General features: G+C 38.1%; 1 protein-coding gene and 1 pseudogene across 7 annotated transcripts in view; both read left to right on the top strand.

The window, feature by feature from the left end:
* The window catches only part of LOC143667399 (phospholipid-transporting ATPase ABCA3-like), a 324,917-nt gene that overhangs the window by 294,199 nt on the left and 12,209 nt on the right, over positions 1 to 18,509 (top strand). The window lies entirely within an intron of this gene.
* LOC143667797 (U2 small nuclear ribonucleoprotein B'' pseudogene) lies at positions 142 to 10,134 on the top strand (annotated as a pseudogene).

Raw genomic sequence — 18,509 nt, 5'->3', positions numbered from 1 at the left:
CCAAAGCTGCACTTTCATGGCCTGCCCAACAGATGCTACCCTTCAACAAACTGTTTCCCACAGACCTAAGGAACCACAGTTAAAGACTTAACTGTCCAAATCACCACTGCCTCTGTCCCCATCAGAGGTGGGGTTGGAACAATGGCTGCCAGCACTTTTGTCCAGGGTAGGTTGAAATGGTAGCTCAGAACTGGAACTCAGCAATCCAAATCCACTAATCAAAAGTCATGAATAGTATATGGCTATCCCCAACTTTGTTCTTGGGGAAGAGGCTTTCTGTGTCCTTTTCTGTCAGCAGCAGCCAGCCAGGGGTGGATCCCAAGATAGCCCACCCCAGAAAAGGAGGATGGGCTCCAGCAGCCATTGCATAGAGAGAACCACCCCTGTTCTTTACCATCGTTCTTTAGCCTCTTCCTCCCACTCCTGCCTAGATGGTGTGCAGTGTTCTTCTGGCCTCCAGAGCCCAGAACGGTTGTTTCAGACAGTCCAAGCCTGTTTAATAGGTGCTTTGGTGGAAGGACTGAATCCTGGCGCTCCCTGCTTCACCATCTTCCTCACCACACGTAGCCCTATTTCCCTTCCCAACTTTTTGTCCATTTATATTCTGAGTTTCCTGAATTGCAGGTACAAAAGGTGTTTTATTTTTTCACAACAGCAAATCTTATTTAAGGATATTTAAGTCAGGTCAGATACTTTGTCATAGTTTTCTTCTGGTTAGTTTTTGAGGAAATAAAATAATCAACAGAAAGCTTTTGTTTTTCATTTTATTTTTGTCTCCTCATATTAATCTTATATGAATATGGCTCCATTTTTCTTCATTTTTTTAAGGTCTAATTTCCTGGACCAAAGATTGTAGTTATATGTAGAAAGCTATGAGGGTTCTGAGTGGCAAACTAATTTTTACTGTCCTCTCCTACTGGTGTTTTGAAATTCAGTTTTTCTAACCAATGGAACTGATTTTTCTTTTATCTTTTTTTTTTTTTTTTTTGGCAGACAGAGGGGTGGAGATGTCTCTTGTTTTTCTGATTCTTTTTTGTTTCTGCAGAAAATTTAATTTGTAACTCATGCATTCTTTCTGTTCCTTCAACACCATGTTTCCAAAGAGTGCCTCCCCTTTTTCATTACTCCTATCTATCCCAGAAACAGACCCTCCCTTAACTAACACCTCTTATCCAGTGCCCTTTACAGCCATTTCATTTTGCTTCCCTGGTAGTGACTGCTCTGATCTACCATATCTCATATATGTCCTCAGTATTTCCCCAGTCAGGGTGGTATTTTCACAATCTTGGGGTGATTGTATCTGCTCCTGTATCCTTTTCAGCACAATATTCACCCAAATCTGTCTAGAGCTGGCACTACCCGGCTTGGTTGTCTATTTCCCTACTTAGGCATAGTTCATTATTTTATGTACTCTCCTTGTTCATCTCTGTGTGTTGTGATTTGTATAAAGAAATACTGACTTTTAACAGCTTTCAGTATCCCTTAGGAACCAAGAACTCTCTGAAAAACATCCTAAATTGCATTCTGTCGTCTTAATGTTCTCTACATTGGTACTTTCAAACTATCATATGTATCAAGTTGAATATGACAAATAAGAAACTAGATAATGATATTAGAAATTGTGATTTTCAGCATCAGGAAAAGAGATGCAAGCATAAGCAAAGAAGTAAAAGGAATTTTAAGTTTAAATTTTAAATTTAAATATCAGTATTAACATGTGATTTACTATTATCTCTACAGAAGTTATTTATTTCCTAGCTCTATCAAGTTAAAAATCCTAGAAAAAATAACCAAGTGAGTTTTAATAAGAACTGCTAACATCTACATTGTGTTGTATAATTTGATTTCCTCCTAAGATTAATTGGATCACCATGGAGAAATGGCTGATTTCAGGTCAAAAGACATCTGGGTTATATCCAAAGTACATGAGAAGACAACTTGAAAGGGATAATTTGAACATCAGAAACAACAATGGCAAATGGATTGAAACATTTTAAAACATAAGATTTTACAAGTTTGTAATATTATCATTAAAATAACAGTCACCGAGGGTTCTGGGAAGATGGCCGAATAGGGTAGATCGACTTCAGCCCTGCTCCAAGAAAAAGTTAGAGAGGGACAGGAGGGCAACTGAGATGGTGATTCAAGAGTGCAGCTTACCTGGGAGAGCCTTCTGCATCACATAGGGCAGCCCTGGCTCCAAAAGCTGAGGAACTGAGAAGCAGAAACCTGAAGCCTAGTGCAGAAGCATGGAGCCCACAGGAGGGCACAGATGGGGAGAGAGGGACTAGGAAGTAAGCGAAGCCATGCTCCGTGAATATACTACTCTCATCAGTGCAGCCCCATGACCCAAACTCACCCCACACCCCATGCACCTGAACCCCATCACCCACCCCTGCTCCCTGCACTCCAAACACGCCCACCCCACCAATCCCCAATGCGCGTACCCACCCCATACCAGGTGCGGCCTACCTGGCCTTTCCTGCCTGCACCCCTCCCGAGCACTGCCTCCTCCTCCCTGCTCTCTGCAGGCTGTTGCCAGTGCATAAAGACTGCGGGCGCATACCTCCATACCCAGGTTACACTTGCTCCCCTGACCATAGTGTTGCACAGACTCACTCTGCTCCCCCTTGAGCTCTCTGCATCAGTTTACAGCCCTCCTAGATGCAGGCATGTGTGCGGCCCGTCAGTCACACTTCCTAGTTCTGGGAACATCAAATTACAGCACTCCTAGGCCTGTGCATATGCATGGCCCTCAGTCACACTTCCCAGGCCAAGAAAGCCCTAACCTACGCAGCCAGGTCGTATGATACCCCAACCCATGAAGACATAATGCCGACCTGCTATCACAGCTCTGTGCATGCGCACAAAGGGCCCCACGCCCTAGACCAGGGGACAACCAGGGTTATGACCCCCAGACCTGTGCACCCACACAGCTACTTCCTCCCTGGCCACTGGGCACCCCAATTCACAAGCACCAGTGTAACATCCCCAACTGCGCCTATATCTGCACCACGATGCATCACCATGCTGTTTTGCCCTGCCCCATACACTGCATCCTACTGAAGGAAATCAACTCCCAAAGTAAATTAATTGAGATATTTACATGTGATGAAAACAACAAATGATCACTAAGCATGTCACAATGCAGACAGATATAACCCAGCCTAACAACCAAATTAAAACAACAGGAGACACTGACATTGGAACAACTAATCAAAGATGTTCATATAACTTTACTTAATAAGTGGGATGGCTAATGACATGAAGGAGATCAAGAAGACAGTAGAAGAACATGAAGAGGAATTTGAAAGAATAAATAGAAAAGTAGAAGATGTCACAGAGATTGAAGACTCTGTTGACCAAATAAAAAACATATTAGAGGCACACAACAGCATTTTTGAAGAGACAGAAGAAAGAATAAGTGATATAGAGGACAAGGTAACTAATTTTGAAAACCCAAAGCAGCAAATGGCAAAAAAGATGAAAAGATTTTAACTGGATCTCAGGAAAATGATAGACAAAACAAAACACACAAATATAAGAATCATTGGTGTCCCAGAACAAGAAAAGAGGAATAAAGGGCTAGGAAGAGTGCTTGAGGATATAATGGAGGAAAACTTCCCAACCCTTATAAAGGACACAAATATGCAAGTCAAAGAAGCCCAATGAGTTCCAAACAGAATAAATTCAAATAGGCCTTCCCCAAGACACATACTAATCAGTCTGTCAAATGTTGAAGAGGAGCAGAAAATGGTGAAAGTAGTAAGAGAAAAACAATCTACTACATACAAGGGAAACAGTTCAGACTACTCACCTGGCACCATGGCAATGAGAAGGGAGTGGTACGATATAATCAAGACCTTGAAAGAGAAAGACTTCAAGCCAAGAATTCTGTATCTGGTCAAGCTGTCCTCCAAAACAGAGGGAGAGATTAAACTTTTCACAGATGAAGAAATCCTGAAAGACTTTGACAATAAGAAACGGGCCCTACAAGGAATACTAAAGGATATGTGGGCCTGGGAGTGCCATACACGGATGTGCTGAGCTCAGGGAGGGCAGGGTTATTTGGACAATTTAAACAAAAACATGGATATAGACCCAATCATACAATTTATATCAAAAATATGAATGACAAAATTAAAAAAGAAGAATTGAAGAGATCGCTGTATGCCCTGTTTCCTCAGTTTGGCCATGTGGTAGATATTGTAGCTTTAAAGACTAAGAAGATGAGGGGTCAGGCCTTCGTTATATTTAAGGAACTGGGTTCTTCCACAAGTGCCTTGAGACAGTTACAAGGATTTCCATTTTATGGTAAACCAATGTGAATCCAGTATGCAAAAACAGATTCTGATATGATATCTAAAATTCGTGGCACGTTTGCTGACAAAGAAAAGAAAAAAGCCAAAACTTTGGAACAGACTGCGTCAACTGCAAACAAAAAGCCAGGTCTGGAAACACCAAATTCAACTAATACCCAAGGAAATGCAGCACCAAATCCTCAGGTTCCTGATTATCCTCCAAACTATATTTATTCCTTAATAACTTACCAGAAGAGACTAATGAAAGGATATTATCTATGCTGTTTAATCAGTTCCCTGGTTTTAAGGAAGTCCGTTTGGTACCTGGAAGACATGACATTGCTTTTGTTGAATTTGAAAATGACAGACAGGTTGGTGCTGCCAGCGATGCATTACAAGGATTTAAGATCACACTATCCCATGCCATGAAGATCACCTATGTCAAAAAAATAACATTTGGGGTAGTCTTCTTTAAAGGACTTGATGTTATTTATAGTGTTTGTTTTGATAACGTTTTGGTCAGGCCATTTTTAATAGTTGAGGACAAGATGTAGTGAAAGCAAAATTTTTTTGAAGAACTTAAAAATTATCCAGTCTTTGTTTAGCCTTTGTGAACTGTGGAATACAAAGGCCTTAATTTTGTGCAATAAACTTTTATTTGTATTTAAAAAAAAAAAAAGAAATACTAAAGGAAATACTGCCTGTTGGAAAAAAAAAACAGGAGAGGGAGGTCTGGAGGAGGGCACAGAACTGAAGGTACCAATAAGGGGAACTTGAAGAATAAAAACAAAAAGAAGGAAAAGAATATATAGATCTGACAAATAAAATAAAAAAGATAACATAGTGGATTCAAGAAATGCCTTTTCAGTAATAACTGTTAAGGGACTAAGCTTACCAATTAAAAGATACAGATTGGCAGGATGGATTAAGAAATATAATCCAGCTATACACTGCTTGCGAGAGATTCATCGTAGACACAAGTATACAAATAGATTGAAAGTGAAAGGATGGAAAAAGATTTTCTACACAAGTTTTAACCAAAAGAAAGCAGGAGTAGCTATACAAATATTGGACAAAATACACTTTAAATGTAAACACATCATAAGAGACAAAGAAAGACACTATATATCAATTAAAGGGATAATTCATCAAGCTTCAAGCTGAGCAGGAGCATTATTAATTGGGTTTTTGGCATCTTCTGTTGGAACAGGTTGATAGCAATGCTTTTGTTGAGATGGGAGCAGATTTTCAAATTTCTATTGTAGCAGGAGTATGTTCTCAGAGTTTTGTTGGTTGCTGCTATTGACCTGTGAACAAACTTATATAGACATTGTAAGAGACAAGGGTCTAGGAGGAAAATTAACAGGAGGATAATTAAGGGCTCAATGAGGGGGAGCAGAATAGCTCATAAAGGGGTAGAGAAGAATGAAAGAAAATTTGAGAGAAAAATTTCTAGCCAAGATGAATCTACCTCTTATTTGCTAAGCTATTATTTATTATGGCCACATTTTCTTTTAATACTTTTAAATTTCGTTATACTTGGCCTGTACTATTGACATAAAAACAGAAGGTTTCATTTAATATTGCACAGATCCCTCCCACTTTTGCAGTTAGGATGTCAAGGGCTCTTTTATTTTGTAGGACTATTTCAGCTAAGCTATTTAGAGATTGGTCTTGTTCTTCTAAAGCCTGGATGGTAGCATTCCATGTTTGCTGCAACATTCAAGATATATATATATATAAAGAAAGAAGATATAACAATCATAAATGTCTATGCTCCCTATCAAGGAGCTCCAAAGTACATGAAGCAAACATTAGCAAAACTGAAGGGAGCAATAGATGGTTCAACAACAATAGTAGGAGACTTCGATACAACACTCTCCTCTATAGATAGAACAAACAGGGGAATTTTATCAAACATTCCAAAAAGAACTTACATAAGTCCTGCTCACACATTTCCAACAAATTGAGGAAAATGGAATACTACCTAATTTATTTTAGGAAGCTGATGTCATTTAATACCAAAACTGGGCAAAGATGCTATAAGAAAGGAAAACTGCAGGCCAATCTCCCTAAACAACATAGCTGCAAAAATTCTCAAGAAAATATTAGCAAATTGAATCCAACAACACATTAAAATAATTATACACCATGACCAAGTGGGGTTTATGTCAGGAATGCAAGGATGGTTCAACTTAAGAAAATCAATTAATGTAATATAGCACATTAACAAATCAAAAGGGAAAAATCACATGTTCACCTGGATTGATACTGAAAAAAGCATTCAACAAAACTCAACATCCTTTTCTGATAAAAACACTCCAAAAGATAGGAATCAAAGGTAAGTACCTTAATATGATGAAGGGAATATATGAAAAGCCAATAGCCAGCATTGTACTGAATGGATAGAGACTGAGAGCTTTGCCCCTAAGATCAGGTAAGAGATAAGGATGCGCACTGTCACTACTATTATTCAACATTGTGCTAGAAGTTCTAGCTAGAGCAATCAGGCAGGACAAAGAAATAAAAGGCATCCAAATTGGAAAGGAAGAAATAAAACATTCATTATTTGCAGATGACATGATACTATACTTGGAAGATCCTGAAAAATCTGCAGCAAAGTTACTTAAGCTAATAAGTTCAGCAAAGTGGCAGGATATAAAATTAATGTGCAAAAATCAGTAATGTTTCTATACACAAGCAATGACCTAACTGAGGAGTCAGTTAAGGAAAAAATTCCATTCAAAATAGCAATTAAAATAATCAAGTATTTAGAAATGAACTTAACTAGGAACATAAAAAAATTGTACACAGAAAACTGCATAACACTGCTAAAAGAAATCAAAGATCTAAATAGGTGGAAAGACATTCCCTGCTCGTGGATAGGAAGGCTAAATATAGTTAAGATGTCAATTATTCCCAAATTGATCTACAGATTTAACACAGTACCAATCAAAATTCTGACAACCTACTTTGAAGACTTGGAAAAGCTAGTTACCAAATTCATCTGGAAGGAAAGGAGACTCTGAATAACTAAAAGCATCCTAAAACAGAAGAACAAAGTGAGAGGATTAACACTTCCTGACTTTAAAACCTATCATAAAACCACAGCGGTCAAAGCAACATGGTAGTGAATGTCAGCTGTGGGGCAGGGCCAAGATGGCTTAGTGAGGTGTGGGATTTAGTTCATCCTCCAGAGCAGCTAGTAAATAGCCAGGAACAGCACAGAACAACTACTGGGGCTATGTCAGTGACCTGACACACAGCTTACCCCAGTCTGGATAAGCTGGACGGGCTGCAAGCCCACCCACAACCATGAGTTCCCCAAGCTGTGGAGCCAGCCCTCCTCCCCACAGGCTGCTTCTGAGAGGGGAAAAGAAAGAGACTTTACCAGCAGCAGGGGCTGAGCACAACCAAGCTCCGATTGTGGAATTAATTAACAAATTTTGACTACTAAATATAGGCCCTCAGCTCAGCTGCACCTTGAGTAAAAGCTGAGGTTGCTGGGTTTTGCCCTGGTGCAGAAGAGGCAGGGCTGACAGAAAAAGAAAAGAGAAGAAAAAACAGAGGTTTTTTTGGATCGGATAGCACATAATACTAGAAAGGGTCTGGGCCCTGAAAAAGGAGGGGGTACATAGGACCTGTAGATACACAGAGCAATGGACCAACTTAAGCTCTTCATTGGCAAACCCGAGGAATGGGGGTCCTGCTCTGAAAAGGAGTTTTCTTTTCCTTTTTTGTGACTGTGTTTCTATGGTTTGACTACTCTTTGGAGAGAGTTTCAGGGCTTCTCAGACTCCAGCTGCCCCAGGAGAGGGGTGGGGCCCGGCTCAGGGGGAATCCCTCCCTCAAGAAATTCAGACCCCAGGGTCTGGAAAAGTGAAATAATTAAAGCCAGCCTACAACCTCTCCTCTGTCTCCACCATGCCTCCAGCAGGGAGAGTCTGCTGAAGTTAAAGGTACCACATCACCTTATGCTGGTGGGCTTGCAGGCAGACAAGCGCCACCTACTGGGCAGGATGGAAAAACACAGAGTCCAGATGCCTCATAGGAAAGTCTTTCAACCTTCTGGGTATCGCCCACAGGGAAAACTAATGCAGGGGACTCTTTTCTCCTGAGAGGAGGCCAGTTTGGTCTAGGAAGATCTAACTGGGGTCTATAATACCTAAGTAGAACCTCCTAAGGGGGGGTAAAAAAAAAAAAAAGGCACTGTACAGGCAGGGCAAGAAACAAGAAAACAAGAACTGAAAAATTCTGATCTGTTAAACAAAACCTAAGCTAGAGGTCTAGAATAAGCTGAACTGAATGTTAAAGAACAGATAGACAACAAAGTCATCCAGCAAGAAAATTCTAGGTTAAAAAATGTGAAAACAACCACCAGAATAAACTAATTAAGCAAATTAAATGCATAGACACCAGCAAAAAAAAACAAATCATACTAGGAAAATTGAAGATATGGCCCAGTCAAAGGAACAAACCAACAGTTCAAATGAGATACAGGAGTTGAAACAATTCAGAATGTTCCAACAGACATGGAAAACTCATCAAAAATCAAATCAATGAATTGAGGGAAGGTATAAAGAAGGCATGAAATGAACAACAAGAAGAAATTGAAAGTCAGAAAAAAAATCACAGAACTTATGTGAATGAAAGGCACACAGAAGAGATGAGAAAAACAATGGAAACCTACAATGTCAGATTTCAGGAGGCAGAAGATAGGATTAGTGAACTGGAGGATGGAACATCTGAAATCCAACAAGCAAAAGAAAATATAGGGAAAAGAATGGAAAACTATGAGCAGGGACTCAGGGAAGTGAATGACGACATGAAGTGCATGGATATACTTGTTATGGATTCCCAGAAACAGAAGAGAAGGTAAAAGGCAGAGAAAAACTAATGGAGGAAATTATCACGGAAAATTTCCCAACTCTTAGGAAAGACTTAAAATTACAGATCCAAGAGGTGCAGAGTACCCCAAAAAGAATGGATCCAAAGACATACTCCAAGACACTTCTAATCAGAATGTTAGATGTCAAAGAGAAAGAGAGAATCTTGAAAGCACAAGAGAAAAGCAATCCATCACATACAAGGGAAGCCCAATAAGACTGTGTAGATTTCTCACCAGAAACCATGGAAGCAAAAAGACAGCAGGATGATATATTTAGTTTACTAAAAGAGAAAAACTGCCAACCAAGACTTCTAATCCAGCAAAACTGTCCTTCAAAAATGAGGGGGAAATTAAAACATTTTCAGACAAAAAAAACTTTACTGAGAGAATTTGTGACCAAGAGACCAACACCGCAAGAAACACTAAAGGGAGCACTGGAGATGGAAAGAAAAAGCCAGAAGAGAGAGAGGTGCAGAAGAGTGTAGAAATGAAGACTATCAGTAAAGGTAAAAAGAAGAATTATTAGACGTGACATATAAAATCCAAAAGACAAAGTGGTAGAAGAAAGTACTGCCCTTACAGTAATAACACTAAATGTTAATGGATTAAACTCCCCAATCAAAAGACATATTAGCAGGATAGATTAAAACACAGGATCCATCTAGATGCTGTCTATAGGAGATGCATTATAGACCCAAGAACAAATGTAGGTTGAAAGTGAAAGGTAGGGAAAAGATATTTCAAGCAAAAAACAATCAGAAAAGAGCAGGAGTAGATATACTAATATCCAACAAATTAGATTTCAAATGTAAAACAGTTAAAAGAGACAAAGAAGGATACTATGCACTATTAAAAGGAACAATTCAGCATGAGGACATAACAATCATAAATATTTATGCACCGAACCAAAATGCTCCAAAATACATGTGGCAAACACTGAAAAGAGAACTACCATAATAGTTGGAGACTTCAATTGCCCACTCTCATCAATGAACAAAACATCTAAACAGAGGATCAATAAAGAAACAGAACTTAAATAATACAATAAATGAGCTAGACTTAACAGACATTTATAGAACATTACACCCCACAACAGCAGAATATAACTTTTTCTCAGGTGCTCATGCATCATTCTCAAAGATAGACCATATGCTGGGTCACAAAGCAAGTCTGAATAAATTAAAAAGATTGAAATCATTCAGAACACTTTCACAGATCATAAAGGAATGAAGTTGGAAATCAATAATAGGCAAAGTGCCAGAAAATTTACAAAAATGTGGAGGCTCAACAACACACTCTTAAACAGCCAGTGGTTCAAGGAAGAAATTACAAGAGAAATCAGTAAATATCTCAAGGCAAATGAAAATGAAAACACAACATATCAAAACTTATGGAATGCAGCAAAGGCAATGCTAAGAGGGAAATTTATTGCCCTAAATGCCTATATCAAAAAAGAGGAAAAGGCAAAAAATCGAGAATTAACTGTCCACTTGGAAGAACTGGAGAAAGAACAGCAAACTAACCCCAAAGCAAGCAAAAGGAAAGAAATAACAAAGATTAGAGCAGAAATAAATGAAATTAATAACATGAAAACAATCGAGAAAATCTACAAAACCAGAAGTTGGTTCTGTGAGAAAATCAATAAGATTGATGGACACTTAGCAAGGTTGACAAAAAGGAAGAGAGAGGATGCAGATAAATAAAATCAGAAATGGAAGAGGAGACAAGACCCCACAGAAATAATGGAAGTAATGACAGGATACTATGAACAATTTTATGCTAATAAATACAACAATGTAGATGAAATGGACAACTTCCTAGAAAGGCATGAACAACCAACTTTGAATCGAGAAGAAATAGACGACCTCAACAAATCAACTACAAGTAAAGAAATTGAATCAGTCATTAAGAAGCTCCCCAAAAAGAAAAGTCCAGGACCAGATGGCTTCACTTGTGAATTCTACCAAACATTCCAGAAAGAATTACTACCAATCCTGCTCTTCAAAAATTCCAACTCTTCAAAACAATTGAAGAGGAGGGAAAGCTACCTAACTCATTCTAAGAAGCCAACATCACCCTCATACCAAAGCCAGACAAAGATATTACAAAAAAGAAAACTACTCCTAATGAATATAGATGCAAAAATCCTCAACAAAATTCTAGCAAATCGAATCCAGCAACACATTAAAAGAATTATACATCATGACCAGGTAGGATTCATCCCAGGTATGCAAGGATGGTTCAACATAAGAAAATCAATTAATGTAATACACTATATCAACAAATCAAAGCAAAAAAATCACGTCATCTCAATTGATGCAGAGAAGGCATTTGACAAAATTCAACATCCATTCTTGTTGAAAACACTTCAAAGGATAGGAATACAAGGGAACTTCCTCAACATGATAAAGGGAATATATGAAAAACCCACAGCTAATATCCTCAATGGGGAAAAACTGAAAACTTTCCCCGTAAGATCAGGAACAAGACAAGGATGTCCACTATCACCACTGTCATTCCACATTGTGTTGGAGGTTCTAGCCAGAGCAATTAGGCAATAAAAAGAAATACAAGGCATCAAAATTGGAAAGGAAGAAGTAAAACTCTCACTGTTTGCAGATGATATGATACTCTATGTCAAAAACCCGGAAAAAACACAGCAAAACTACAAGAGCTAATAAGCGAGTTCAGCAAAGTGGCAGGTTATAAGATCAACACTCAAAAATCTGTAGTGTTTCTATACACTAGTAATGAACAATCTGAGGGGGAAATCAAGATACGAATTCCATTTACAATTGCAACCAAAAGAATAAAATATTTAGGAATAAATTTAACTAAAGAGATAAAAGACCTATGCAAAGTAAACTACAAGAAATTCTTAAAAGAAATCACAGAAGACCTAAACAGATGGAAGGACATACCCTGTTCATGGATTGGAAGACTAAATATAGTTAAGATGTCAATTCTACCTAAATTGATTAACAAATTCAATGCAATACCGATTAAAATCCCCAAAACTTACTTTTCAGAAATAGAAAAGCCAATAAGCAAATTTATCTGGAAGGGCAGGGTGCCCCAAATAGCTAAATGTATCCTGAGGGGAAAAAATGAAGTTGGAGGTCTCATGCTGCCTGACTTTAAGACATATTATGAAGCTACAGTGGTCAAAATAGCATTATACTGGCATAAAGATAGATATATTGACCAATGGAATCGAATAGAGTGTTCAGATATAGTCCCTCTCATCTATGGACAATTGATCTTTGATAAGGCAGTCAAGCCAACTCACCTGGGACAGAACAGTCTCTTCAATAAATGGTGCCTAGACAACTGGATATCCATATGCAAAAGAATGAAAGAGGACCCATATCTCACATCCTATACAAAAGTTAACTCAAAATGGATCAAAGACCTAAACATTAAGTCTAAGACCATAAAACAGTTAGAGGAAAATGTAGGGAAATGTCTTATAAATCTTATACTTGAAGGCGGTTTTATAGACCTTACACCCAAAGCAAGAGCACTGAAGAAATAAATAAATGGGAACTCCTCAAAATTAAACACTTTTGTGCATCAAAGAACTTCATCAAGAAAGTAAAAAGACAGCCTACACAACGGGAGACAATATTTGGAAACAATATGTCAGATAAAGGTCTAGTATCCAGAATTTATAGAGATTGTTCAACTCAACAACAAAAAGACAGACAACCCAATTACAAAATGGGAAAAAGACTTGAACAGACACTTCTCAGAAGAGGAAATACAAATGGCCAAAAGGCACATGAAGAGATGCTCAACGTCCCTGGCCATTAGAGAAATGCAAATCAAAACCACAATGAGATATCATCTTGCACCCACCAGAATGGCCATTATCAACAAAACAGAAAATGACAAGTGCTGGAGAGGATGTGGAGAAAGAGGCACACTTATTCACTGTTGGTGGGAATGTCAAATGGTACAACCGCTGTGAAAGGCAGTTTGGCGGTCCCTCAAAACGCTGAATATAGAATTGCCATATGACCCAGCAATACCATTGCTAGGTCATAAGGGCAAAGACACAAACAGACATTTGCACAGCAATGTTTATAGCATTATTTACAATTGCCAAGAAATGGAAACAGCCTAAATATCCATCAACAGATGAGTGGCTAAACAAGCTGTGATATATACATAGGTTGGAATATTATGCAGCTGTAAGACAGAATAAAGTTATGAAGTATGTTACAACTTGGATGGACCTTAAGGACATTATGCTGAGTGAAATTAGCCAAAAACAAAAGGACAAATACTGTATGGACTCACTGATATGAACTGACATTAGTGAATAAACTTGGAATATTTCGTTGGTAACAGAGACCACCAGGAGATAGAAATGGGGTAAGATATTGGATAATTGGAGCTGAAGGGATGCAGATTATGCAACAGGACTAAATATAAAAACTCAGAGATGGACAGCACAATATTATGTAACTGTAATACAATTATGTTAAAACACTGAATGAAGCTGCATGTGAGAATGATAGAGGGAGGAGGGCTAGAGGCATAAATGAAATCAGAAAGAAAGATAGATGTTAAAGATTGAGATGGTATAATCTAGGAATGCCTAGAGTGTATAATAATGGTGACTAAATGTACAAATTTTTAAAATATTTTTGCATGAAGAAGAACAAAGGAATGTCATTACTGCAGGGTACTGAAAATAGATGGTAATTCATATTTTAAAATCTCACCTTATGTGTGAGACTAAAGCAAAAAATGTTTATTTGGTACAAAATTTATATTTTGACTAGTGCATCTCCTAATGTAACTTATGTTGCTAGCTTGACTGAACACCATAAGTACTTGGAATCTCAGGTAGGACATGAGATTTTGTTGGTTCATCCAGAGTGATGTACCGATGAATCCCAGAGTGATTTGATTAGTGAGTGGAAAAGTATTTGCAAAGTCCCCTTTGGGGAAAGGTGAGAACGAGGAGAAATTCAACTTCCCCAAGTTGAATTCTTGATATTCTCACGAGCAGTGTGGACAACCAAAGCTATAGGCTGAGCCCCCAGTCTTGGGGTTCGTTAATATGAAACTTAACCCCACAAAGGATAGGTCAAGTCTACTTAAAATTTAGGCTAAGAGTCACCCCCAACAGAGCCTCTTTTGTTGCTCAGATGTGGCCTCTCTCTCCAGCCAACACAACAAGCAAACTCACCACCCTCCCCCTGTCTACATGGGACATGACTCCCAGGGGTGTGGACCTTCCTGGCAACATGGGAGAGAAATCCTAGAATGAGCTGAGACTCAGCATCAAGGGATTGAGAAAAACTCTAGAATGAACTGAGATTCAGCATCAAGGGATTGAGAAAATCTAGACCCCTAGACCAAAAGGGGGGAGAGTGAAATGAGACAGAGTGGCAATGGCTAAGAGATTCCAAACAGAGTTGAGAGGTTATCCTGAATGTTATTCTTACGCATTAAGTAGATATCACCTTGTTATTCAAGATGTAATGGAGAGGCTGGAGGGATCTGCCGGAAAATATAGAGCTTCCAGTAGCCATGTTTCTTGATGAAGATTGAACAATGATATAGCCTTCACAATGTGACTGTATGATTGTGAAAACCTTGTGTCTGAGGCTCCTTTTATCTACCTTGTCAACAGATGAGTAGAACATATGGAATAAAAATAAGGAATAGGGGGAACAAATGTTAAAATAAATTTAGTTTTAAATGCTAGTGATCAATGAAAGCAAGGAGTAAAGGGTATGGTATGTTTAATCTTTTTATTCTGTTTTCATTTTATTTCTCTTTCTGTTGTCTTTTTATTTCTTTTTCTGAATTGATGCAAATGTTCTAAGAAATGATGACCATGCAACTAAGTGATGATATTGTGAATTACTGATTATATATGTTAATGTTTTAGTTTGTTAAATTTTTTAATTAATAATAAATCAATCTTTAAAAAATACAGAAAACAAAAAATGCTGGAGAGGATGTAGAGTAAGAAGCACACTTATCTACTGTTGGTGGGGATGTCAAATGGTACAGCCACTGTGAAAGGCAGTTTGGTGGTTCCTCAGGAAGCTAAGTATAGAATTACCATATGACCTGGCAATACCATTGCTAGGTATCTACTCAAAGGACATAAGGGCAAAGACACAAACGGACATTTGCACACCAATGTTTATAGCAGCATTATTTACAATTGCCGAGAGATGGAAACAGCCAAAATGTCCATCAACAGACGAGTGCTTAACAAGCTGTGGTATATACATAGGTTGGAATATTATGCGGCTGTAAGACAGAATAAAGTTATGACATATGTAACAACATGGATGGACCTTAAGGACGTTATGCTGAGTGAAATTAGCCAAAAACAAAAGGACAAATACTGTATGGTCCCACTGAAATGAACTAATAGTAGTGAATGAACTTGGAGAATTTCAGTTGGTAACAGAGACCATCAGGAGATAGAAATAGGGTAGATACTGGGTAATTGGAGCTGAAGGGATACAGTTTGTGTAACAGGACTGATTTTAAAAAATCAGAAATGAATAGTGCAATACTTCTTAACTGTAATACAGTAATTTTAGAACACTGAATGAAGCTGAATGTGAGAATGATAGAGGGAGGAAGGCTGAGGGCAATAAATGAAATAAGAAGGAAAGACGATAAAGACTGAGGTGGTATAATCTAGGAATGCCTGGAGTATATAACGATAGTGACTAAACGTACAAATTTAAAAATGTTTTTGCATGAGGAAGAACAAAGGAATGTCAAGATTGCAGTGTGTTGAAAGCAAAAAATGTTTATTTGGTAAAAACTTATATTTTGACTTGTGCATTTCCCAATATAACTTATGTGGACAGCTTAATTGACCACCATAAGTACATGGAAACTTGAGTAGGGCATGAGGTTTTGTAGGTTTGTCCAGAGTGATGCCCCAATAAATTCCAGAGTGATTTGGACAATGAATAAAAAAGTTTTAGCAAAGTCCCCTTGGGGATATGGTGAGAAAGGGGGAAAATTCAATGTCCCCAAAGTGGAGAATTCTTGATATTCTCACAAGCCGTGGGGACAACCAAAGCAATAGGCTGAGCCCTCATTCTTGGGGTTTGTTCATATGAAACTTAACCCCACAAAGGACAGGCTAAGCCTACTTAAAATTATGCCCAAGAGTCACCCCCCAGAGAACCTCTTTTGTTGCTCAGATGTGGCCTCTATCTCTCAGCCAACATGACAGGCAAACTCACTGCCCTCCCCTTCACTAGGTGAGGCATGACTTCCAGGGGTGTGGACCTTCCTGGCAATGTGGGATAGAAATCCTAGAATGAGCTGGGACTCAGTATCAAGGGATTGAGAAAACCTTCTCAACCAAAAGGGGGAAGAGCAAAATGAGGCAAAATAAAGTGTTAATGGCTGAGAGATTCCAAACAGAGTCGAGAGGTTATCCTGAAGGTTATTCTTATGCATTAAATAGATATCACCTTTTCAGTTAAGGTGTAATGGAGAGGCTGGAGGGACGTGCCTGAAAATGTAGAGTTGTGTTCCAGCAGCCATGTTTCTTGAAGAGATTGTATAATGATATAGCTTTCACAGTGTAACTGTGTGATTGTGAAAACCTTGTGTCTGATGCTCCTTTTATCTACGTTATCAACAGATGAGTGAAACCTATGGATTAAAAATAAATAAATAACGAGGGAAAAAATATTAAAAATAAATTTAGTAGATTGAAATGCTGGTGACCAGTGAGGGGGAGTGTTAGGGGGTATGGTATGTATGAAGTTTTTTGCTGTTTCTTTTTATTTCTTTTTCTGGATTGATGCAGATGTTCTGAGAGGTGATCGTGGTGATGAATATAACTATGTAATGATATTGTGAGTTATTGATTATATACCAAGAATGGAATGATCATATGGTAAGAATATTCATGTTTGTATGCTGTTATATTTTTAAAAAATGAAAAAGAAAGAAAGAAAAACAGCATGGTAGGGGCGCAAAGATAGAAGCATTGACCATGGAATTGAATTGAGAGTACAGAAATAGACCACCAAATCTATGGTCAATTGATTTTTGACAAGGCCCCCAAATCCTCTGAACTGGGACAAAATAGTCTTTTCAATAAATGGGCAGGGAAGAACTGGATATCAATAGCCAAAAGAATGAGTGAGGACCCCTATCTTACACCCTATACAAAAATTAACTCAAAATGGATCAAACACTTAAATATAAAAACAGAATCATAAAGCTTCTAGAATAAAATGTCAGGAAACATCTTCAATAACTAGTAATAGGAAGTAGCTTCCTAAATTTTACACCCAAAGCACAAGCAACAAAAGAAAAATAGATAGATGGGAACTCCTCAGATCAAATGTTTCTGCATCTCAAAAGACTTTGTCAAAAAGGTGAAGAGGCAGCCAACTCAATGAAGAAAATATTTGGAATCACATATTGGACAAAGGTTTGATATCCTGTATATACAATAAAATCATACAACTCAACAATAAAAGAACAAACAACCCAATTATAAAATGGTCTAAAGATATGAATAGGCAGTTTTCTGAAAAGCAAATACAGATAGATCAAGAGCACCTGAAGCGGTGTTCATTTTCATTGGCTATAAGGAAAATGCAGATCAAGACTACAATGAGATACCACTTCACACCTATAAGAATGGCTGCTGTTAAACAAACAGGAAACTATAAATGCTGGAGAGGATGTGGAGAAACTGGGACATTTATGTACTGCTGGTGGAAATGTATAGTGGTGCAGCCACTATGAAAGACTGTTTAGTGGCTCCTTAGGAAACTAAATATCGAGTTGCCCCATGAGCCAGCAATAGCACTACTTGGTATATACCCAGAAGAGCTGAAAGCAATGACACGAACAGACATGCACACTGATATTCATAGCAGCATTATTCACAATCATCAAAAGATGGAAACAAACCATATGTCCATCAACGGATGAGTAGATTAACAAAATGTGGTATATGCATACTATGGAATATTATGCAGCAGTAGATGAAATGATGTCCTGAAGCACATGACAAGATGGATGCCTTGAGGACATAATTCTGAGTGAAATAAGCCAAAAACAAAAGGATAGATACTGTGTGATGCCACTTTAATGACCATGGTAAAGGTAAAATCAGAGGCCTATAATACAGAATACAGGGGATTTAGAGAAACATAGAAGCTAGAGATGGGTGAACTGTTAGCTAATGAGATTGAACTCTAATGTAAAGGAATAGATAGAAGTGAAGGTGATTCTCTAGTGGGTCTATAAGTAATATTACCATACTGAAGATGAACAAGATTGAAAAGGGCTGTGTA

The sequence above is a fragment of the Tamandua tetradactyla genome, chromosome 23 (genome assembly GCF_023851605.1).
Source record: "Tamandua tetradactyla isolate mTamTet1 chromosome 23, mTamTet1.pri, whole genome shotgun sequence".
In the NCBI taxonomy this organism is placed as follows: domain Eukaryota; kingdom Metazoa; phylum Chordata; class Mammalia; order Pilosa; family Myrmecophagidae; genus Tamandua; species Tamandua tetradactyla.
Note: the sequence above shows the minus strand (reverse complement) of the source record. Positions and strands in the feature narration are given on the sequence as shown.